We start from the raw sequence: 18,077 nt of genomic DNA on the forward strand, positions 1-18,077 counted from the left end.
GATTAGTTTAAGTCTCTTAGAAGTGGAAATGACCTAAAGAAAATTTTCAACTGCAAAAATGAGCTCTCAAAGGAGAATTCTAATAGAGTTCATGTGAATGCTATTGAGTTCTTCCCTAGAAAAGTTGAGTATCTCATCCATAAGATTGGATACAAATATTTTTCTTCTTTGCATAATACCCATTACATATTTATGGACTTCATTGAGATTGAACTTCATAAGTAAAGACCTAACAACCCAATTTCTTACAATGGTACTCTCATTTCGTGTTTTATGATTGTAATTAGATGCTTTTGGGAATTCATTTCGGGTTCAATTTGTTCATTAGTGAATTCAAAGAAAATACGGCAATTTTTTAAGTCTTATCTAGTTCAAAAACTCCTCACAACAATTGCATGGAGAGAGAGTGCAATAATTTCTTTGTCAACTCTAGCTTAGACTATATTGGTTTCATGTTTGGGCCGCTTATGTTTTTCCTTCTTAGGGATGGTGATCTAGAGATGAGATTGATTATCTTTGAACCTTTCTCCAAATCCTACAATTTCATCTTGATTCACATTCGAATTGTGAATTGTGAAGTGGTTGTCATGGAGAAATCCATAAACAATTGCATCACATTGACCTTTAATTTGGCCCACATACTAATTGAAAGACAATTACACACTAACAATAATTCTAGGTAATCACTTACATAAGGGCATATATTGAAGCTATTTATATAACTTTTGTAAATATATTACATGCATTCTCCAAGTCTAGGTGATTCATGTATATAAAAATTGTTTAATCCTATATTATTTTAACTTCTTTTTTTTATCCAGTAAGAGTGAGCCTTCCATTAATCGAGAAAAAATACATAATGTACATTTTTTTTCCATTAACGGGGTCAAGAACAACATCACCAACTCTATGAACACTCAATAAAAGGGTTGACTCTCAAACTACCAATGAGGTAGGATACCTGCCTTCCTAACCCGAAAGAGAAATTTAAAAGGTTCTAAATTTCTTTTGGGTCCACTAAAAGACTTAAGTCTCGAGTATCAAAGAACCCAAAAGCCCTTGATGACAAGGACCCACAGAGCCTACGGCCCACAATGCAACAGTATGTGACTAAAAAACAAGCCTTAACCTGTGGTTGACTTAGTAACCCAAAAACCGAACGATCTAGCCCTCAAAGATCTAATGGTCATAATCTAATTTCGGGTCATCAACTTGCCCACTCCTTAATTTTTCTTATGGACCTGATGAGAAACCAAAACCGCCATTCTAAAGTTTTTTGGGTTCGTTTGAGGATTAACCTTTGATTATCTTTATGACCTGAATACTGTGCGATCCAACCCTCGTTGATCTGTCTATTAAATAGAGTAAACATTGGAAGGGGAACCGTATGCACACACTCCATGTGTCAACATGCAACTTTTATTTCTTTATTTTAAGTTTAACTTAATTTAGTAATTCTCTTAATATAATTCTTTCTTATTTTATTCCTTTCTACTTTTTGATAACTTTATTTATTTATATTCTTTTTATAAGTTTGTTAATTTAACTCTTTCTTATTTTATTGTACTTTTTTTTGTTAACTTTACTTATTTTTATAGTTTACTTTTATTTATATTTATTTAGAACTCTAGTATTGTTATTTATTATTTTATGTATTTACTATTATTATATTTCTTCATTATTTATTATTTATTTACTATTATTATCTTTTATTTATTGTTTATCCTTTTTTTTTTTTTTTAATTATATTATATTATTTATTATTTTTATTATTATTAGGGGACATTACAGTGTGGGCCAACTTACCCAACAAATATAGTAACAACTTATTGGTAACCATAGTGAATCTTTGTTAAAATATTCTACAAGTGTAATGACCCCGGTAACTTGTAATTCTAGATAATTACTGTGGTGAAAACAATATGAGTGGTAACTTGTTATTATTAAAGGACATTGTTAATTTTGAAAGTGAATATAATAGACTATTTGCACATGTGTATTGATGAAATGCTGGCAGCCTCCAAAAGGAGGATTTTCTATTAAAAGAAAATAAATCAGTTATGAAACTGAAAAAACAACTGCCTCTCACCCAAGGAAAAGTCCTGGGAGGAAAACCTCTGGGCTGTTGATGAACAGGCAGAGGAAAGATTCCAGAGAGAGAGAGCAGAGTGGAAAAAGTGGGTTAAGTCTGGTTGTGATCAGATAACCCAGCACAGTGGTGCATGAGTCTTGTTGAGGGCTGCAGGCCTGCAAGACGGCTCGGGGGGAGAATCCAGTGCAAGTGGATCTCAAGGTTGGGAGGTTAAGAGCAAAATCGTTGCAGGTGAACTCTTGGAATAGGAGCGACAGTAGCAGACTACCAGGTATGTATCCTTAAATAGTTTAAATTGAGGCACAGGTAATGATGGCATACAGTTATATATACATATGCAGTGATCTGTGTTTCTTTATTAAACTAAGGGAATACAGTTATATATATACATATGCAGTGGTCTGTGTTTCTTTATTAAACTAAGAGAATATAGATATGTATATATATTTGCAGTTGCCTGTATTTTCCTTTAATGAGATAATGAAATACAGTTGTATATACGGTTGCCTGTATGTTTCTTTAATGAGTGAATAAAACTACAGTTTTATATAAATATATTCGGCTGTGAATCTTTTATGGAGTTAATGAGAAATACAGATATAAATGAAGTCATTCATTAGGCAGAAAACGGGGAGTAACCGTAACTGTAACCAAGAATTAAACACAAAACCTCGTCTGCAGGGTAGAACTCAGTGATTAAATTCACTATGTACAGACTCAAGTGCTTAGTAAGGAAATGCCAGAACAGACTTAGATCTGAAGTGATTATTAAATCGTAGAACACAACAAGAAGTAGATATGCAGCAGAGCGTATACAGAACCATAGGTTACGAACACATACGAAGAAAATAACCAGTTTCACTAAGCTCAAATCTTATTAACATACAGTTATGATGTCGTGCTCAGAGCCGAGACATTAACGAATAAAGCGAAAAGATTTATAAAGAAATATTATTGAAGAACCGAGGCTCTGTAATAAACAAAGATGCCGTGTAAGCTAGAGTAAAAGAGACCATATCTAGCAGTGAAGGATTTGCTCATAGTTAAACCTCACACTATCATGTAAACCGTAAAGAACATCATATGGCCGCGCGAATGTAAAGACACGTCTCATGGCCGTGTAAAGATAAGAGCATCATATGGCTGTGCGAATGGAGCGTTAACGCCACTCGCAAGCCAATAACTAGAGATTAACACTATTAGATCCTGAGCAAACTGAACAAGACATATTTACCATCTAACAGACTCAAACAAAATTAACATGCAAACCAATATCCGTGTATGCGAGGAGGGTTTTACTTGCCTTCATTATTTCGAAAGCAAGCCGTAAACCCTGAGACCGCACCAGCATAACATAAACTGTGTAATATTTGCGAATATTGAAATAATTTAACTATAGTTCCATAAAGACTGGAGAAACCACGCAATATACAGGAGTCGACAAACATGTCAAACAGATCAAAATGTATTCATTACTGTAGTAAGCCCCGTAGGGTATAAATCTTAAGGATAACAATGTTAAACAGTAGTAACAGTCATGTTGGGTAAACCCTGTAGAATGTATCTGCATGTGAATGGAAACAGAACATTGAACTGTAATATTGATAACGGAGCTTGTTTACATAGCCGACGGGTAATAGTATAAACAAACATTAAACCCTCAATGGCCTGTAGCCGTAAACAAGAAACTATCTAACCCTCAGAGCTTCATGTATACAGGCTCGGTATGAGAAGGCCGCCCCTAAGACACATGAATAATCATACATGAGTCTCGTTCTGGCCATGGAAGACTTCCATTCCTTCCATAATAGTTATCCTACAGGGCAATGCATAACAGCATCGAGGACTCACCTGGATAAAACGCAGATTTGCAGAACCTCCTTCCTGACAGTGGAAGCCGTGGAGTCCAAACCCTCCTGCACAGAACAGTCACCATTATCAACTGTAACGGTGGTAAATCGAAGAATCAAAGAACTAATTAATACTCTGTCAAGCGCAAGACTGTAAACCTTTTAAATTACCATGGGCGAAATGCTCTCATACCTGTGCGAATGGCGGATCTGGTATGGTGGAGGGAGATGTCGGATGAGCCGAGGTTTGCCCGTGATGCAAATGGATCGAGACCGAAGAACCCGGCAGATAATATAATGTCAACCAAACCCTCAAAACAATCTGAGCCATCCGATTTGGAGGAGCGATCAGCATCGTTCGTTTGAGCGGGAGCATGGGCACGCAAACCCTAAAGTACTACCCTCTGCGTAATCACATGGCCGCACATGGTTCTCAGCCACCTGGCCACGGAACGGGTGAGTTGGATTAACACCCGCTCACCATGTGGCACCGTGTTTAATGAACCAGTACCCAACTCAATTAAGACTGTGCATAATGTTAGCGTGGGTTGGTGGAATGTATTATCAACGCATGACTATTAACGTGCGAGGGGTAAAACATAAACCATATATTATAATGTTTGAAACATAATATCTGCACTTATATTATAGCAAAGTACCATGATGACCTGTAAGGGGTTGGTAACATTAAAAAAAAAATTAGGTTGGTATAAGTTAGATTTGGATCGTGACAATGTGGTATCAGAGCAGAGGTTTCAAAACTGTGGCCTCTGGAACAGCAAGATCATTTTATAATGTATATATATAAACAATGCAACTAATTGCCTTTCTTGTGTACTACCAGGAGAACCATACAGAGACAGCTACCTGCTAGCAGCTAATAGTAAGATGGAGGAAATGTCGGGAGCTGGCGGCATCCCTCAAGAAAATGCTGAACTGTGGGTACAGCTTGGTGCTGAGACACGCAGTACCAATCTGGCGATACTGCAAACTGTTCAGGAGCTGAAAGGTGAAATGGCGCGTTTACGAGAGGACAATGCGCGATTAACAATGGAACAAGAAAGAATACTGAAAAGCTTGTCAGATAAACAAAATCCACCCTTAGCCAGCCCTAGTGCAGAACAGCAAAGGGGCACTGAGGAATGGGATTACGCACCTGAGCTTTCAGAAGAACAGGAAGACCATTCTGATAATGTGCAAGAGCAGCGAACCTCCAAGCGACAGAAAGTGGAATTACAGGGAGAATTTCGAAAAATCAAACCTCCACTTTTCGATGGAGAGCAGGAAGAAGCAGCAGAAGCCTGGTTGATTAATATTAATAAATATTTTCAACTTTATGAATATGACCAAAATCTGAAGGCGCGGCTGGCTATTTTCCAGTTGCAGGGCAAAGCCACCTTGTGGTGGGAAGAGAATAAAATTGTGAAGGGGGTAAGTGAGCAAAGTATAACCTGGGAAAAATTTCAGAAATACTTCAAGGAGAGGTATTTAACTGAGCGCTTTTATGATGAGAAGGCGCGAGAATTCCATGACTTACGGCTAGGACAGCAGTCCATGGACGAATTCATAAATCACTTCACTTCTCTGCTTCGTTATGTGCCATACATAAAAGAGGAGAAGGCCAAGGTGCAGAGGTTCGTGAGTAGCCTACCAGCTTATATAAGGGAACAAATTGAGTTTGACAATCCCCGAACTATGGATGAGGCAATTCGGAAGGCTAGAATTTGTTACCATCAGAACAAACAAAAAGGAGAAGTTCCAAACAAGAAATGGAATGAAAGAAAAGGCAGCAGAGTTGCTGGAAACAACAAAGGCAGCCGTGGAAATGGTAGTAAAGGAGCTGGAAAGGGGCAGTTTAACAGAAGCACAAATAAGGGCACCTTCCGGGCTAAGCCAAGCGAGAGCAGGATCAGCGAACCACCTGCTAGATCGGAGGTTGAGGGAACCAGACCTCCAGTTCAGTGCTGGGTGTGTGAAGGACCGCACTACGCTAGAAATTGTCCACAGCGTAAAAGAACTGATCAAATATCTCAAGTCCATGAAGCCTCAACTGTTGGGGATGTGGCGCGCAGCGTACCAAGGATCAATGCAGCATTAGAGGACCGGCAGGCGGAATACCAACCTTCCATGGTGGAATTCGAAGGTAAGATTTCAAACCTTTCTGTAGCTGTACTTATTGATCCAGGAGCTACTTTAAGTTATGTTAGTCCAAAAGTAGTGGAACACTGTAAGCTACCACCAGAAAAGTTCAAAAACCCATGGTTGGTCCAGTTAGCTACGGGAGCCAAAAGGTGGGTTTTAGCTAAAGTTAATAACTGTTCTTTCAGTATAGCTGGACAGCCCGTAACGGCAGACCTGAATGTACTTCCGTTAGGCTCCTATGACATTCTTATTGGTATGGATTGGCTGGAAAAGCACTGGTCGTTGGTGAATTGCAAAACCAAGACCATATACTACAAAGATGATTTGGGGCAGCAGCAGGAATTGCAGGGAATTAAACATCCTGTTCAGATTCGACCTATCACTGCAACTCAGTTAGCTAAATGTATTAGAAAGAAATGTCAGATCTATGCCATACAAGTTGGCTATGCGAACCAGAAAGATAAGATGTCTGCATTAGACGATATTCCAGTGGTACAGGAATTTACAGATGTCTTTCCTGAAGAGGTACCGGGTTTGCCTCCAAGAAGGGACATAGACTTCACTATAGAGTTAATACCGGGGGCAGCACCAGTATCGCGGGCACCGTACCGGATGAGCATACCAGAATTAACGGAGTTGAAAATGCAGCTCCAAGAGCTGTTGGAGAAACAGTACATTCGACCCAGTGTGTCACCCTGGGGAGCTCCAGTATTGTTCGTGAAGAAGAAGGATGGGACCCTTCGCATGTGCATAGATTACCGGCAGCTGAATAAGCTCACGGTCAAAAACAAGTACCCTTTACCCAGAATAGATGAACTCTTTGATCAAGTGAAAGGAGCAAAAGTGTTTTCCAAAATTGATCTGCGATCTGGTTATCATCAGATCAGGATTAAGGATGAGGACATTGCCAAAACTGCTTTCCGGACACGCTATGGGCACTACGAATTTGTAGTGCTACCTTTTGGTTTGACCAATGCACCTGCTACTTTTATGTGCATGATGAATAGCGTGTTTCACAGGTTTTTGGACAAGTTTGTACTGATATTCATTGACGATATATTGATATATTCTCGTTCCCAACAGGAACATGAGGAGCACCTTAGATTGGTGTTACAAACTCTTCGGGAGCATCAGCTATATGCTAAGTTTAGCAAATGCGATTTCTTCAAAGAGGAAATTCAGTATTTGGGCCACGTGATTACGAAAGAGGGAATTGCAGTTGACCCCGAGAAGATAAAATCTATTATGGAATGGCCTATACCCAAAGACGTTGCTGATATCAGATCCTTTATGGGGTTAGCTGGCTATTACCGGAGGTTTGTGGAAGGCTTTTCTAGGATAGCCTATCCTATCACCTCATTGCAAAAGAAAGGAAAGATATTTAGATGGACAGCAGAGTGTCAATAGAGTTTTGACCGCTTGAAGCACCTCCTCACCACTGCACCCATCCTGAGGATCGCTGATCCTAATAAGGATTACGTGGTGTGCACCGATGCAAGCAAGGAGGGCGTGGGAGGAGTACTAATGCAGGAAGGAAAAGTAATAGCATATGAATCAAGGAAACTAAAAGAGCATGAGCAGAGATACTATGCTTACGATTTAGAGTTAACTGCTGTGATTCACGCACTAAAGATGTGGCGACATTACCTTCTTGGGAAGAAATTTCTGTTGTTAACAGATCATCACAGTTTGACGCATTATTTCAGCCAACCTACCTTGAATGCGAGGCAAGGCCGTTGGGCAGATTTTCTAAGTGGGTTTGACTTTGAAATAAAGCATTTAAAGGGCAAAGAAAATCGGGTGGCAGATGCCTTAAGTCGAAAGGTTCATTGCTTATGTGAACTTTCAGCCAGCAGGTGGCGGAGTTCGCTGGTTGAACAAATAAAAGCAGCAGCCAGTGACGACACTGAATATCAGCATTTAAAACAGCAGGTACAGCAATCTGATAATGGAAAGTTACAGCAAGGGTACACATTAGATAATGCTGGATTGCTGTGTTTTAATAAGAAAATGTATGTACCTGACTCAAATGACCTTAAGAAGCTGATTCTAGATGAGTTCCACATCAGCCACTACACTGGCCACCCAGGGTACCAAAAGATGGTCACGGCACTCAAGAAAGAGTATTACTGGCCAGGAATGAAGAAGCAGGTAGTGGAATACTTGGCAAGGTGTTTGGAATGCCAGCAAATTAAGGCTGAACATCAACACCCAGCGGGACTGTTGCAGCCTTTGCCTATTCCGGAATGGAAATGGGAAATCATTTCCATGGATTTTATAACCGGGTTACCACGAACAAAGAAGGGCAATGATTCTATTATGGTCGTGGTTGATAAATTGAGTAAAGCAGCGCACTTCATACCTGTGCAGTCCACTTACAAGGCAGTACAAATCGCGCATCTCTTTATGCAAAATGTGTTCCGTTTGCATGGATTGCCAAAGGTAATCATATCAGACCATGATGTGAAATTCACTTCCACCTTTTGGAGAACATTGTTTGCCGAGTTGGGCACTCGGTTGAATTTTAGCACGGCTTATCACCCACAGACCGATGGTCAAACTGAGCGAGTCAATCAGGTATTGGAAGACATGTTGAGGGCGAATGTGATGCTAAAACCTAATCAATGGGAAGAGTATTTGCATCTGGTCGAATTTGCCTACAATAATGGGTATCATACCTCAACCCAGCTAAGTCCCTTTGAGGTCCTGTATGGGCGAAAGTGCCGCACACCCTCAAGTTGGGGTGGACTGGAGGATAAGCTGAGTTTGGGTCCGGAAATGTTAAAAGACATGGAAGATATGGTGAAGAGAGTGCGAGCAAATTTAAAGGCTGCACAAGACAGACAAAAAAGTTTCGCAGACAGGAAAAGAAGATTCACAGAGTACAATGTTGGTGACCATGTGTTTGTAAGGATTCAAACCAGAAGGAGCACACTGCAGTGGAGTGGGTGCGCCAAGCTGGCTCCTCGATACTTTGGACCGTTTCAGATTTTAGCTAGAGTGGGGCCTGTGGCCTACCAACTTGCTTTGCCCAGTCATATTAAGATTCACAATGTGTTCCATGTTTCTGTCCTAAAGAAATATGTGTATGACCCTAAACATGTTATTTAATGGCAAGATGTGCGGGTAAGAATTGATCCGGTTGTTTTGATTATGCAGCTATATTCAATAGGAAATTGATTAAGTACTGGTTGTCTGCAGGTCGAACCGGAAGGCGAGGTCCTGGTCGAACCACAGAGCATTCTCGACCGGAGAGAAGTGCGGCTGCGGAAACGGGTTATTACCCAAATTAAGGTGTTGTGGCAGCACTATGGCCCTGAGGAGGCTACGTGGGAAGACGAGGAACCTTTCAGAAAGGCTTACCCGAATTTATTTAACGAGAATGGACATCGGGACGATGTCCAATCCCAGGGGGGGAAGATGTAATGACCCCGGTAACTTGTAATTCTAGATAATTACTGTGGTGAAAACAATATGAGTGGTAACTTGTTATTATTAAAAGACATTGTTAATTTTGAAAGTGAATATAATAGACTATTTGCACATGTGTATTGATGAAATGCTGGCAGCCTCCAAAAGGAGGATTTTCTATTAAAAGAAAATAAATCAGTTATGAAACTGAAAAAACAACTGCCTCTCACCCAAGGAAAAGTCCTGGGAGGAAAACCTCTGGGCTGTTGATGAACAGGCAGAGGAAAGATTCTAGAGAGAGAGAGAGCAGAGTGGAAAAAGTGGGTTAAGTCTGGTTGTGATCAGATAACCCAGCACAGTGGTGCATGAGTCTTGTTGAGGGCTGCAGGCCTGCAAGACGGCTCGGGGGGAGAATCCAGTGCAAGTGGATCTCAAGGTTGGGAGGTTAAGAGCAAAATCGTTGCAGGTGAACTCTTGGAATAGGAGCGACAATAGCAGACTACCAGGTATGTATCCTTAAATAGTTTAAATTGAGGCACAGGTAATGATGGCATACAGTTATATATACATATGCAGTGGTCTGTGTTTCTTTATTAAACTAAGGGAATATAGTTATATATATACATATGCAGTGGTCTGTGTTTCTTTATTAAACTAAGAGAATATAGATATGTATATATATTTGCAGTTGCCTGTATTTTCCTTTAATGAGATAATGAAATACAGTTGTATATACGGTTGCCTGTATGTTTCTTTAATGAGTGAATAAAACTACAGTTTTATATAAATATATTCGGCTGTGAATCTTTTATGGAGTTAATGAGAAATACATATATAAATGAAGTCATTCATTAGGCAGAAAACGGGGAGTAACCGTAACTGTAACCAAGAATTAAACACAAAACCTCGTCTGCAGGGTAGAACTCAGTGATTAAATTCACTATGTACAGACTCAAGTGCTTAGTAAGGAAATGCCAGAACAGACTTAGATCTGAAGTGATTATTAAATCGTAGAACACAACAAGAAGTAGATATGCAGCAGAGCGTATACAGAACCATAGGTTACGAACACATACGAAGAAAATAACCAGTTTCACTAAGCTCAAATCTTATTAACATACAGTTATGATGTCGTGCTCAGAGCCGAGACATTAACGAATAAAGCGAAAAGATTTATAAAGAAATATTATTGAAGAACCGAGGCTCTGTAATAAACAAAGATGCCGTGTAAGCTGGAGTAAAAGAGACCATATCTAGCAGTGAAGGATTTGCTCATAGTTAAACCTCACACTATCATGTAAACCGTAAAGAACATCATATGGCCGCGCGAATGTAAAGACACGTCTCATGGCCGTGTAAAGATAAGAGCATCATATGGCTGTGCGAATGGAGCGTTAACGCCACTCGCAAGCCAATAACCAGAGATTAACACTATTAGATCTTGAGCAAACTGAACAAGACATATTTACCATCTAACAGACTCAAACAAAATTAACATGCAAACCAATATCCGTGTATGCGAGGAGGGTTTGACTTGCCTTCATTATTTCGAAAGCAAGCCGTAAACCCTGAGACCGCACCAGCATAACATAAACTGTGTAATATTTACGAATATTGAAATAATTTAACTATAGTTCCATAAAGACTGGAGAAACCACGCAATATACAGGAGTCGACAAACATGTCAAACAGATCAAAATGTATTCATTACTGTAGTAAGCCCCGTAGGGTATAAATCTTAAGGATAACAATGTTAAACAGTAGTAACAGTCATGTTGGGTAAACCCTGTAGAATGTATCTGCATGTGAATAGAAACAGAACATTGAACTGTAATATTGATAACGGAGCTTGTTTACATAGCCGATGGGTAATAGTATAAACAAACATTAAACCCTCAATGGCCTGTAGCCGTAAACAAGAAACTATCTAACCCTCAGAGCTTCATGTATACAGGCTCGGTATGAGAAGGCCGCCCCTAAGACACATGAATAATCATACATGAGTCTCGTTCTGGCCATGGAAGACTTCCATTCCTTCCATAATAGTTATCCTACAGGGCAATGCATAACAGCATCGAGGACTCACCTGGATAAAACGCAGATTTGCAGAACCTCCTTCCTGACAGTGGAAGCCGTGGAGTCCAAACCCTCCTGCACAGAACAGTCACCATTATCAACTGTAACGATGGTAAATCGAAGAATCAAAGAACTAATTAATACTCTGTCAAGCGCAAGACTGTAAACCTTTTAAATTACCATGGGCGAAATGCTCTCATACCTGTGCGAATGGCGGATCTGGTATGGTGGAGGGAGATGTCGGATGAGCCGAGGTTTGCCCGTGACGCAAATGGATCGAGACCGAAGAACCCGGCAGATAATATAATGTCAACCAAACCCTCAAAACAATCTGAGCCATCCGATTTGGAGGAGCGATCAGCATCGTTCGTTTGAGCGGGAGCATGGGCACGCAAACCCTAAAGTACTACCCTCTGCGTAATCACATGGCCGCACATGGTTCTCAGCCACCTGGCCACGGAACGGGTGAGTTGGATTAACACCCGCTCACCATGTGGCACCGTGTTTAATGAACCAGTACCCAACTCAATTAAGACTGTGCATAATGTTAGCGTGGGTTGGTGGAATGTATTATCAACGCATGACTATTAACGTGCGAGGGGTAAAACATAAACCATATATTATAATGTTTGAAACATAATATCTGCACTTATATTATAGCAAAGTACCATGATGACCTGTAAGGGGTTGGTAACATTAAAAAAAAAATTAGGTTGGTATAAGTTAGATTTGGATCGTGACAACAAGTCAAACCACTCAAATTCATATATCAAATTTGATGAATAAGTTCAAATTTCAAATTCCGATTTTTTTTTTAAATTCACAAAAAAAACTCTAAAAATAGACTCAGAATAGATGGGTTCATTTCAGCACAAATTTAAATCCAAGTACACAAGCATGTTGCCATAGAAGCCACTCTCCAAATCTACTTTTAAATGAATACTCTCGAAACACAACTTGACCCTATGTCAATAAAAGATTCAAACATTCAATGAATACTCTCCACACACAACTCGAGCCTATGTCAATTGCAGATTCAAACCTATAATGAAAAGGCTCCATACCCATTGCATATTTGAAAACTGCAATCTGGAAATAAAGGTGGCCAACACATAACCGATAGTCCGATTACATTGAGGAAAAGCACGATGAGTGGAATTTGATGAAGAGCAAATCATTGAAAGGTTATTTATTGTCAAATCGTTGGCAAAGGTAACGCCATCCAGTTGCAAAAAGGTGCCACATGTTCAGCAAACAACTCGGGGGAAAACATATCGCTTCCCAATGTTTTGTGGAGCATCTGCACTCAAAGATGTTGTTAGAGAACGAATTACTGGAGGGGAATCGATTCGCAGTCCATTAAATAGATAAGGGAAATTTTCTCATGTTCTAACTTTTAATGTCATGTTCTAACTTTTGAAGTATTTCGGTAATTTATTAATGAAATAATTTTAAAATTCTGAAAGTGAGATAAATTAAAATTATTTTTTATTAATAATTATTAAGAATACTTATTTTACTTTAAAAAGTAAGTTATTAAAATTTTAAAAAAATCATATATATATATATATATATATATAATTTAATCATGAACATTTACTTTTTCTTTATCATCTAAATTTTTAAAATGTAAATAATTGTGTTACAATAATATGATTTATTAATAATGCATATTCAAAAAAAAAATCATATTTATATAATGTGTTTTTATAGTTAATCAATTTAATTAAAAGAAAGAAAATTATGATTTTCCAAATAAATTTCAAGCTTTCATCTATAATTACTACAATTTGCATATAAATTAAATATAATATCTAAAACTTCTTACAATTTGCATATAAATTAAATATAATATCTAAAACTTCTTAGAAGTAAAAAAAATAACAGAATATAAGAAAATTTCCACTTGGGCTGGGATTACATCTAACCTAAATTCAAGCTTTTCAGAGACTTTGGAGGAGGTCTGCTATCCTCCTTTCAATCCAAGGCAGTTAAAACAGGAATTTGTTTTCCTTTAATGGCTCTTCTTCATGAGTTCTTAGAGAGGATGTGCCTTCAGGGATGGAAAGCGTTTATACAAGAGACCTTTCAGCTGCCACATGACATCAAAGAGAAATAATTGATCACGCCTGCACTTACATCTCTTTACAATTCATTTCTTCTGTCGTTGGAAGACAAAGTGCTCCACATGTGTTCAGGCAATTGCAGGCGTATATTGTCAGCCTATATTGGCCCATTGCGACGATGGGAATATATTCATATATTTTGTGTGTATATTACATTAAACAAAACCCATTGGCTGCGGCTTAGCTGGTCCTGCAAATTTTAAATGTTCTCAGGCCCATTCATGCACCATGGTCAGTTATAGTAATGCCCATTATTTTTCTTAGCTGCATGGCTTATTTTGTTTAACGTTCCCTCTCAGTTACGCGTCGTTCCTTGCAGTGAGTCTGTCATAGTCAGAATCTCCGTACACGCCTCGAGTACGTCGCTGGGACCACCGACATAACCGTTGACCGCACTACCTTTCCGCCGTTGGATATTTGAGTTATTTCGTTATGACTAATTTTTTGCGGGAATTGAGAAACGTTATTAAATTAATTTTTTAAATTAATAATTTAATATTGCAGTTATATCTATGTATAATATTAAATTTTATAAGTCAGAAAAATTAAAAGAGTTGTCTTTAGTGCGACTTTTTACAGATTCCGGTGACGGAATCCAGGGGAAAAAATTGAGGTTAAATCTTGATTTGTATTATTTAAACGCTGAAAGCCCCTGGGACGCTTTGATTGTGCAAAAATTAGCTATCAAACTTGCGATTTCAATAAATTGCTGCAAGATTTTCACTGGAAAAACCCACGGGAAAAGCTTCCAAAAACTCTCTTTAAAGACAACTCCAAAATTAACTATATATAATAGAATATATAAAGAAAGTTATGTGGTGGTAATGTCATGGTTTTTTTAACATGTATATTTTCTATATGTAGTAGGTAAAAAATACATCTATATAAAATAAAATATTATAAATAAATATTAAAAATTAAATGAGTAAAATAATATTTGATAATTTTAATTTTTGTTATTTATAAATTTATTATGTTAAATAAATTATAATGATTTATAATATTATAATAAAAAATATTTAATATAAAGTATAACTATAAATAATTATTGAGTTCTTAAGGGTTAGCTTAGTCAGTGAAAATCAGTGCCTTGCGGATCTGGAGATCATATGGTCCATTTTTCCCAAAGCCCTTGGGGTTAGGCCTAGCTAGTGGGCCGCGAGGCAACCCAGATTTTTCCGTGAACACGTAAGACGTAGCGCCACTTATGACCAAAGTATTCGTAAACCAAAAACAACTATAAATAATTATTAAATATAAAATATGATATGTATTTATTGTAATGTAGAAATTTGAAAATTTAATATCAATTTTTTAAAATGAAAAATCATAATTGTTTAAATTTTAAATTAAATATCAATGTGAACTTATTATAGCAATTTCAAAATTGTACGCTTAAACTAGACGTTGATCTACTCTTCTAAATTTGAAGTTGGAAAAGCTTTTTGAAATTCCTTTTTACTTATGAGAATTTTTGAAATGCGATTTCATTCCAATTCAATCCCTTATACATATTTTGCTAACATGAAATATGTAAAGAAAGAAGGAAACATTCTAGATGACACTATTCTCTATAGGGTGCCATTTATCTTTACACTATGCAAAATTATATGCATTATATGTATCTTTATGTTATATAATATTATAGTTTTAAAATACAATTTTAAATGCTAACGAAAATGACCTCACTATCTTTGATCATTCAGCGTTCTTCATCATAAATTAGTTTATAATAAAGGTACATAGATCCTTCCACGATGCGGCTATTAATGCATTTTCTTACTAGCTACACTTGTATTTCCTAACGTGTGTGGAAGTTGACATTCAATTGAAATTTCAACCGCCACTTTGGCATGGAAAATATTAATTTGTTACATAGGTGATTTTCCGTGTCTCACACAAAAGGACATGGCAATGACGAGATATGCCATAGACAAGGCACCCAAAACAACCTATGTATAAATAATTATTTATACATACCCAAAAAAGATCACTTTTTTCAATCATCAACCGACAACAATCAACATTGACGATATATAGAAACTACTGCAAAGTAATGCTATATTGACCCTCTCATCATTAGGATTATGGAATGGAAAATTTTATATTAATTCATACTTTTCTGAGTTATTATTGTGTAACTATCTCTATTCGACCAACAGATATATATTTATGATAAAGTGCTCATTTTATTTGGTTTATTCTTATACATTTAATATTATAATCTATAATTCTCATCATAAAATTCATGGTGGTGTTCCTATAACCATCTCCTTCCATTGCTAAGTTTGGGAGTCATGGTTTTGTCATGGTTGAGATTATGACACCTTTACATGCATAATTTTTTTATAATATTTTAGTTATAATATTTTATTGTCTATTTTAATTATGTATGCATTTTAATAATCAATGCATAGTCATTTTAAATCAATATAAAGTTTGATTGTATTTTTTTCCCTTACCGCTACAAGGTTGGATATTCATGTTGAATGTCTTCTAAGGGTATCAATCTTAGTTTGGATATTCATGTTGAATGTCTTCTAAGGGTATCAATCTTAGTTTCAAGAAGCTTTTGTAAGTCTTTGTAAGTAAGATGAGTTAACAGTGGATTTATCTATCTTAAAGTCTATTGAAAAGATTTGACATCATGTTTCAAGGATTTATTATGATGGATTATATCAGTATAGTAAACTCGTAAATCATCATATGATTAGGCAAGAACTTTTCTATCTTTTTTATCAAGTAATGTTTTGTGGAATAACATCTTGTAGTTGAAATAAAAGGCTATAACCATATTGCACTCATGCGCTTGTCTTGATAGTTTGAGAAACTTGATTTTATTAAATGGTCCAACTTATTCGGTTAGGTCAGACTCTTTGACTATTTTAATTAACTAATTATTGTACTGGTATTTTGAATGAGTTCTCTTTATGTGAAATACTAATGCATAAAATATGTATTAATATAACATTCATATTATTATATTATTATGATTTTTTTTTGTGAGCTAAGATGGAACAATTTATATTAGAATAGGTTAAAACCAGTACATACATGCGATGGCCTCAACCTGTCCTGAAGGGAAACCAAGTCTGTTGGCCATTTGAAGTTCTTAATAGCCATCCAAAAGCAAAATTTAACGAGTCTGTTTATCCATGCTCTATATACTAACCGTTCAAAGAAACAAACATTGTTTGCTAACTGCATTATAAAAGATAACAGAGGGTAGCATGTTGTTCATCTTCCTAACTAAGGAGAAAATAAACATATCTTGAAAAATCATTCTTCCATTGCGCTCGGCTGGTGCTCCTCCTCTTTTACTCCCTGAGTAAGCTTCTTTCGCTGCTGTTGTATCTCGTCAAGCTTGCCATCCTCATCACAATGGTTATCTGAAGGTTGTTTATCTCTTTCATTAGATTAGGAATGCCTTGGGCCAATTCAGCCATCTCCATGGTCACCTGTTCCATGGCCTTGGCCAACAACCGCTTCATGACCCAATACACATGTAAGGCCTGTTTATACAGGGACATACGTCCTCTGGTGTTTCCAGGGTCTGGCAACAGATATTCCCAGTCATCCATCTCAAATTCTGACTGCTCCTGGGTCGCCTCCTCTTCCAAATGCTGAATTATCCTCCTAATGTCTGCATGCGTGTCTTTACTATATGCCCTCTCTGCATACTGCACCTGGCGATTCATCGTTTTCCTTCCACGTTTGTTTCCTGATGTTTTGGTGCGTACCTGTTCTTGATGACCAGCTTGCCAATGTCCTCTTCTCCCTCTACGGCCCCTTCCTCGTCCTGCTCCGCCTACATTGTATTCCCTTGCCCTGCTTCCCTGTCCTATTTCGCTGGTGGGTGATCCTATGTCTACTTCCTCTTCTCGGCCCCTGACTTTCTTATCTCTTATATCCACCGTTGCTTGTCTTGTTTTTTCCATAATTCTCCCTTTACCTCTTTCGCTTTTTCTTATCTGCGGTTGACTGTCCCGTTCCAGGTCGTATATCTCCTCCATGTTTGCCCGGATCTGTTCCTCTCCCTCCCAGTGATCCAGCTTAATGCCTTCAACATGCGAAGGTCTTCCTCCCCTGTTCTCAGACATTACATTCCTCTTCATTCCGTCCTCTATTCTCTTACTCTGGATTTTCCTTAACCTAGGGGGTCGACCTTGTGCGACTCCTCCTGCTCTGATTATCACCTTTTCCTTCCTGCCTCCGTTCACCTCGAGGACGCTCCTTTCTTGCTTGCCCTTATGCCTCCACCCGTATCCACTCCCACTCACCTGCCGACCTCTTTTGTGTTGTTGCACTGTCTTTCTCTGCCGCTTGCACTCACCATAATAGCCCACTCCTTCTCGGCTTTCCCTTGTTCGATCTGGTCCT

The sequence above is a fragment of the Pinus tabuliformis genome, chromosome 1_1 (assembly GCF_031772625.1).
Source record: "Pinus tabuliformis cultivar Carrire ecotype Pingquan chromosome 1_1, CPIR1, whole genome shotgun sequence".
NCBI lineage: Eukaryota > Viridiplantae > Streptophyta > Pinopsida > Pinales > Pinaceae > Pinus > Pinus tabuliformis.